At 37.1% G+C, this 7,400-nt stretch overlaps 1 protein-coding gene across 1 annotated transcript in view; it reads right to left on the bottom strand.

Moving 5' to 3' along the window:
* The window catches only part of rph3aa (rabphilin 3A homolog (mouse), a), a 76,354-nt gene extending 69,102 nt beyond the window's left edge, over positions 1 to 7,252 (bottom strand). Inside the window, exon 1 of the mRNA XM_066689446.1 lies at positions 6,946 to 7,252. The gene's annotated coding sequence lies outside the window, so the exon portion shown is untranslated. The remainder of the gene's footprint in view (positions 1 to 6,945) is intronic.
* Between the last annotated feature and the right edge of the window lie 148 nt (positions 7,253 to 7,400).

Raw genomic sequence — 7,400 nt, forward strand, 5'->3', positions numbered from 1 at the left:
AAAAGTATTTTGTCATGACTTATCTTGCAAAATTATGCACATGCTTTGAGCTGAGCTGAAAGGAAACTGCATTTGAGGAATGAATTATAATGCCTAATGCTAAATATATATAAAGGAAGGAGACAAGATAGGAATCAGGATCGTGGCTTTTGGGGGGAGAGTGAAGTAGGATTTGTGTTTGGAGGAGAAAACAACTTAAAATTCATTGTGCTGTTGTTCATTGTCACAGATCTGATGCGTTTTTCCATGGATGGCTCCTGCAGCAGTCATTGTTTCACAGCTGGTGGTCTGAGGCTGCATGAGTTTTCATCTGCTCGTGTTCCCTTGCAGACAGGGTGCCTTCTCGTGCCTGTCTGTATTGGTTTCCAGTAGCTCCACAAGCTAGATTACTTGAGGCTTCCTGTGATGTACACAATTTCCCCTTCTCTCCGAGCTTGATTTGCCTAGAAGTGGCACTGAAACAGCTCTGATACAACGATTTGTACTGCAAGCTTAATCTCGGCTCCTTTGGGAATCACTGTGGAGAGGTAATTACCTCCCACTGCTTCAGCACCGTACCAAAAAAATTGTCAAAGTCTGGCTAGGGAAGACTTTAAGAGAGCAAATATAGTGCATTTGAGTGCAGTTGCACAGATCTGGTTTTGGAGGTTTCTAGCAATCCAGCAGGTGTTTGAAGTCCCTCTGAATCATCAGACCCTAAATAACGAGGACATATTCTCACATTGTGCCACTGAAGCAGTTCAGTTGAAGTGGGTCACCAAGAAGTCTAAAGATGAAGTACTGTTTTCAAGATTTGTACACACTTGGGAGGTTTGTCATAGTTTGGAAATGAGTCCTGGAGCCACTCTGTCTTTCCTGCTGTTTGAATTCCTGCTGAATTATTAATTCGAACCGATAAATACAATCTGAAATGCCCTTGCTTACTTGTCAAGTGATTGAATATGTTTCCATTTTTATCAAAAACATGCATACTAGAGAGGCATTTTAAATTATATTTAGATGTAAATGTGTACCTGTAATTTTGGAGGACCTTCTTGGAAGTATGAAAACCAAACAAAAAATAAGATTTTCTTCTTCTTCTGCCTTTAGTTTTTGGTTTCATAAATACTTCAGTGTGGGCGTGTTGTTGACAAGACATGGCACAAGCACAATTCTATCCAGTCTGCCCTCAGCTTGTTTCATATTTTTTTGTTTACTGAAACCAGTCTTAACAACTCTTAATGGATTATCCAATTAATGATGCACAGAGACAGCTGGTAATTACACTTCATCAAACACCCCCATGATGAGCTCAAATGGACAGACAGCTGCTCATTTAAACAGCTTACCAAGACAGGACTTCTAAAACCACAGCACTTCGTACAGGGCTAGCATGTCCTAATGTTACATTATCTTATTAGGAGATGAAAATAGTTGTAATAAAATCTGAAATTGTTCAATTAAAGGGTGATCTAAGTGATCAAGAACTCAGGCAGCATGAAGACCAGAAGACACAGTAGTCACCACATGACCAGGCTTGAGAACCAATGGTTAATATGAAGCCTTAAATTACATTTTCTGCAATCAAACCTTAAGTTTCAACCATACCACTATGCAGGTGCATAGCTGTCAAGGAACTGAGGAAACCAATCCTGCAGGTTCGTTAACCCAATTAACAGATTGCTGCGCTCCCATAGCTGTCTAAACAGCTAGCAGGTGACCAATTATGGTTGCACAGACAAAGGTGCAAATTACACTGTAATCAAAGACTCTCGTGATAAGCATCAATTGTCTTTTTGTGGGCACAATTGCTTAACTCCTAAACACCTGGCCAACAAAACAATCTAACTTCAAAGATAGGAGTTCTGAAAATCCAGGTGACTAATCCAGATCATTTGAAGAACGTATCCAAAACAGCTGAATGTACTTTTTTTCTTAGCAGACACCCTTATTCAGGGTGACTAACATTCTTTTTACATGCAATTAACCAGTTATACAGCTGGGTTCATACTAGAGCAATCTAGACCAGAGCCCTAACTGCTACTCCACACTGCAGATACAGGAGGATGTGTTGGTTAGACTTCCCGTCTTCCTAATTGATATCCTCCTCTGCCGCCTCAGTTGTCAATTAGCAAGATAGGAAGTCTAACTAATGCATCCCCCTCGAACCAGGGGATTTACCTGTATTTAATCAAGAGCTCAAGGGAACCAATGAATAAATAAATAAATGTTTAGGGGGTGTATATCTGTAAGAATGTTCTGTAGCTCAGTAGCAAGTATGTGTAGGAAGTCCTAAGGCACATTTGCTATTAATAAATAACCACAGCAAATTTCATAGCCATTTCATAATTGGACATGAATGAAGGTAAGCTGATAGCTGTTTGGCAATGTGGCTTTATAATAACAGCTTTCTGTTCATTTTCGCCCTATTATGTCATTACTCCCACATGATTTACACATCACAGAAGGGCCGCAGTTTTATGACGGCATTTCATTTTGAGCACACCATGTAATATGTGAATAATTCAAACCTCATAAAGCGCTTGAAACAGCATAAAAAAAACTGCAAATGACTTACTTATCTGAATGACTGTACAAAGCCATTCTGGTCTTCGGTAGGGTAGTGGTTCTGAAACATGTGTTAACATTAACAAAACTATATTTTACCCTCAGGAAGGTTGACATGTTGCAGGACTCGATTATGATGAATAAGTAATAATGTGATTAATGTTAATTCCAAAGGAGAATGCTCATTACACTACATGAATTCTTAATACTGAGCTTTTTTAATAAAGAAGCAAGCAGAGTCAGAATCCCAGTGTAGATCTTTAACAACAGTAACTATTTATTAATTTTATTCAGTTCTTATTAGATGTATGTATTAGTATGAGAGATTTAATGCAAAGACACAAGAGTCTGTAATAGCCTAAAAAAACATTTAAGTAATATAATGTGGTGATCAGAAATGAACCACTGAAAGTCACGCCAAGTATTAAAAAAATACTGCATAACAACTATGGCTGCAACCCAATCACAGACTTCCTATTCCAATACTGGTTGGCAGCTTTTGGTTAGATAAAAGATCCTTCCTTCATTATAATACAAAACCACTATTTAGTGTGCTTTTAATCTGTGATTGGCAGGTGACTATACATTATGATTTGGGCCAACACTATATGCATCCTACTGCTATTTAGAAATATGGTCAACTTTATCTCCTGCACCCTTCTGTACTATTAGCAAAAATAGCCAAAATATCAGCAGATTGTGAATTAAAAAAATGAACCAAACAATTATACTTGTATTTGACTTCCATTTCCCTATTGAAAAAGTAAATACAATTTCTAATATAGAAAATATTGTAGTAAATTCATGTTTTATGTCTATTATTTCTTAATATCACACAATAAATATAGGGAGGCATAGAACTATCAGACGGAAAGCTCTACCAATTTCATTCATGTGTTTCAAATATATTAAATTAATTAAACTGAATTGTTGATATTAGACACGGAAGATTAGATATTAAATAGCTTGCCATACAGGCATAGGAAATAATATTTTAATCCCGGTACAGTAATTTTTCATTATATATTGTAGCTATTATATTGATGTTCTGTTGTTGATACAAAATACATCAGACATTATTGGGTCCACCTGATAAGATAGTTTGCACTTTGTTTAGTATAAAAAAAGTATTGCTTTTTTAATTATTTTGCCTTAATACCAAGTGATATAAAACACAGAACATCCCAACTGGCACACAACAAACCCAGTGGAGCAGAAGAGAGCAATCAAAGAATATCTGCAGCACTATAGGAAATGCTTGGAATCCCCCTTCCATATTGTGTATCATCATTGTCTAATAATTCCATACTAACGTTTACATGGCGACCTTATAATACACTTTCAGGGCAGCGAAAACCCCGTGCACCATGTGACCTGCACATATGGAATTCAGAAATGTACCCTCAGGCAATTTACTTTTATTCTGAATCAATTACAACAAATGCCATCCTCCATAGGCATGCTGATATAGAAACCTGAACAAGAGGATTATGTTCCAATCTATAAAGTGGTTGAAGTTAATCTACCTCTAGTATATCTCTCTCTCTCACTCCTCCTCTCTCTCCAAATATTGTGTGTTTTAAAACTAGCATTACTGAACCTTGCAGGGTAACAGATCATATTACACAGCTTCTTTAAGGAAAGAATAATTGTGTCCCAGACTAAGAAGTTGATATTTGAAGAGACCCCTAAAAAAGCTTTTAATTACAGAACATATGTTGACTCAAAGTCCACTGGTTTGCATGGAGTATACCATTATTTGACACCATTCTATTTGTATAATTTTTTTTCAGGATTTCAAACATTCCTACATGTTCCTCTGTCAAATGTGATGCGTTCTGAATTACAATAATGACACCACTGTTAGTTACATGGGAGGAAACATTTAGCAATTCCAGTCTGACTGCATTTAACAAACAATGACACCTCGATCAGAGATCAATAATCGAAGTTGATGATGCCAGAATTCAAATAAATTTGAATGGCTTATTACAAGCTCTAAGATAAGGACACACCTAAACATGTGAATTTTTGCAGTCAGTTCTGTGCTGCATTAACATGAGTACCTTATGCCTTCGATTTCTGCTATTAAAAAACATAAATAATAATAATAATAATAATCATCATATCAACATTTGTTTGAACAAGTTATGCAAGTTATGTATTTTCTTGGTTATTATTATGGTTATTAAGAATAACTGTAATCTATTATATTAATATATTATTTGTTATATACATGTTTTATATATTGTATATCATTCATATATTAATAAGTGTAGATGTGTGTTCAATGTGTTGTAGTATAAATCCACTTACAATTCCATTTTTCATAATTATTACAGTTATATTCAGTTATTCAGTTTTCAGCTTGAATTTAAATTCAGCTAATTTAAGTATCACTTAAAAAAGATAATACTGACTTAAATGCCCGAATTATTGGCTTCTAATTTTAGATGATTTGTTCCGAGTTCTTAACACACACTCTTCTGTTTTGTAACAACACATTGTGCATGTTTAGCTGAAACTCATTCAAAAACCTCAGTCTGTTTTTTGGCAAGCTATTATTACTATTATTACTTCATACAGAGCTGCCTTGTCCGGACTAATGGCTAGTTTTCCATAATTTTTGTATTGTTAGTAGTACAGGAATTCAATTAAACCCTATATAGCCAGTGCCTACATTAAACACATTGTGTAAAAGCAACATAATTTGCAACTATGTAATATACAGAGCTAATAATTGTGTCCCAGACTCCCAGGTTGACATTAGTCCCCCTAAAGTTGACTCAAAGTCCACTGTCTTGCATGGAGCAGATCAGGGGTCTATAGGTATGACTTTGGAGATGTGCCAAGATTCATTGTAAGTGTAATGGTTGAATTTAGGTGCAATTACAATTGATACTGTAATTATACCACACCGTATACAACTTTTACAGCTGTAGCACGAACATCCAGTTTCAATTCTGCATGTCAATTTAAGCAAATGTAGTCAAAATAAGTAAAGGACCAGAATGAAACATGCAGCACCTGCTGTTGGTCTGTATATCAGCTAGTTTGAAAAAACCCTGTGGCAAATGCTGCTATGCAAAACGTGTCTTATTTCCAACCTTGCCTTTTTTACAGTTGTATCCCACGTGGAGTTTATTTTCGTGTAACAACTCCAGCATAATATGAGAAAGCTAAACCTACATAAGTAACAATCTACCTTTTCTAGTTTGACTAAAAAACCCTCCAGCTCCTAGTAGCCTCAGTACCCCTATGCCCTGTTTGTTGTTTCAATTCAGTTCAGCACCATTGCCTGCTTTATCCCCATGTCCCCAACCTGTGAACACCCAGCTAACACACACAACCTTATGTAGCAACCTAATATTGTTAGCTGGGAATATATTTACCCGGATTTATATATATTGTTCTCAGAGTCTGTTGGGTTAGAGTTGACTGGAGGTTTACTGCACAAACACAGCCCACATCACTTCTGTATTATTCTGTGTATGTTTTAAAACAGATTAAATCTAACTAGTTATACACGTCCAAAATATAGAAGAAGAGTGTGATAAACAAGTACATATTATATGCATTTTAACTGACAGGCAGAAGAAGGCGAACGGTTTGAAAATTGGAAGCACAGCTGTACTGGGGTGTACTAAAACAACTAGACAATAAATGCAAACAACCAATCAATCAATTAACCAATAGCTCTCCTCTTGTCTACTGCCAGTTTTAGAAAGCCTTGCACGTCATGGCAATGTTGTTGTGGTGGCTGGTTAACTGAATACACATTATTAAATTATTTAGCCGACGTCTTTGACATACACGTGAAAGAAGTGAAAATCCCATTCGCAACGTTAATAAGTTTAGGGTAATTTAGTGACGTGGAAGAATTTGCATTTTGGGGATTTCTGGGACAATACCTAAACAATCAAAAAGGTTAATTCAATAATTAAGATCAGCCATGCCAATATATTCAATTCAACACTTTTCTTTACAATAAATAAATATCTATCTATTTGTAGGGTATATTTGTATATATGAACTGTATAATTGAAAAAAAAATATATATATATATATATGCATGTTATATATTAATTAAAATATATATATAACCTTTTCAAAGATCCACCAAAACATGCATATGCAATCCCATTTAACAAGTCCGTGTATTCCTCTGAAATAGAGTACATAATTTCAGTACAATCCTGGTCATTTTAATCAAAATCAGCCCACCAGACCTGTTTGCCCGATAAGGAGGGAATGCAATCTTATTCCCACCGAGCGCCTTTTCTCTCCCGATTCTCGGTCTCTTCAGCGCAGATCATGTTTTAATCGCACTTATCGCTGCATCCTCATTCACGCCATGCATTGTTATTCATTATTGGTAAGCTGTAATCATCAACCTACCCGTGTCCCTCTCTGCGCTCCGGGAAAAGCAGTGCTAATGTGGCACAGCGGAGTGGGGAGGAGAGGCGTGCGCCGCGCTATTCTGCATGGGTTAACAGCTCGACTGCGCTGTGCGGCAGCTCCTGTCCTCCGAGCAGCTCTGCTGGAGATGCCGGGCGCCCTGGGTTGGCTCTCGGAGGATGACAAGCCCTTGGTACCCGGGGCTGGAAACCCCCTGTCACTTCCATCAGGGGGCGAAGCCGTCATGGGGGTCTGTCTTCATTCATCTTAGACTGGACGATCTTCCTTGAGAGGCGTTCTTAGGCATTCTGTGTTTGTGGCCATAAGGAAGAATAAACACACACACACACACACACACACACACAGATGACGGTGCAGCTCATGTATGTATATATGTGAAGAGCGACGGGTTTTGTTACATTGTAGGGATAATGGTGAGAAATGAATGCTTAGGT

This window comes from Amia ocellicauda, chromosome 17, assembly GCF_036373705.1.
Source record: "Amia ocellicauda isolate fAmiCal2 chromosome 17, fAmiCal2.hap1, whole genome shotgun sequence".
Classification (NCBI taxonomy): domain Eukaryota; kingdom Metazoa; phylum Chordata; class Actinopteri; order Amiiformes; family Amiidae; genus Amia; species Amia ocellicauda.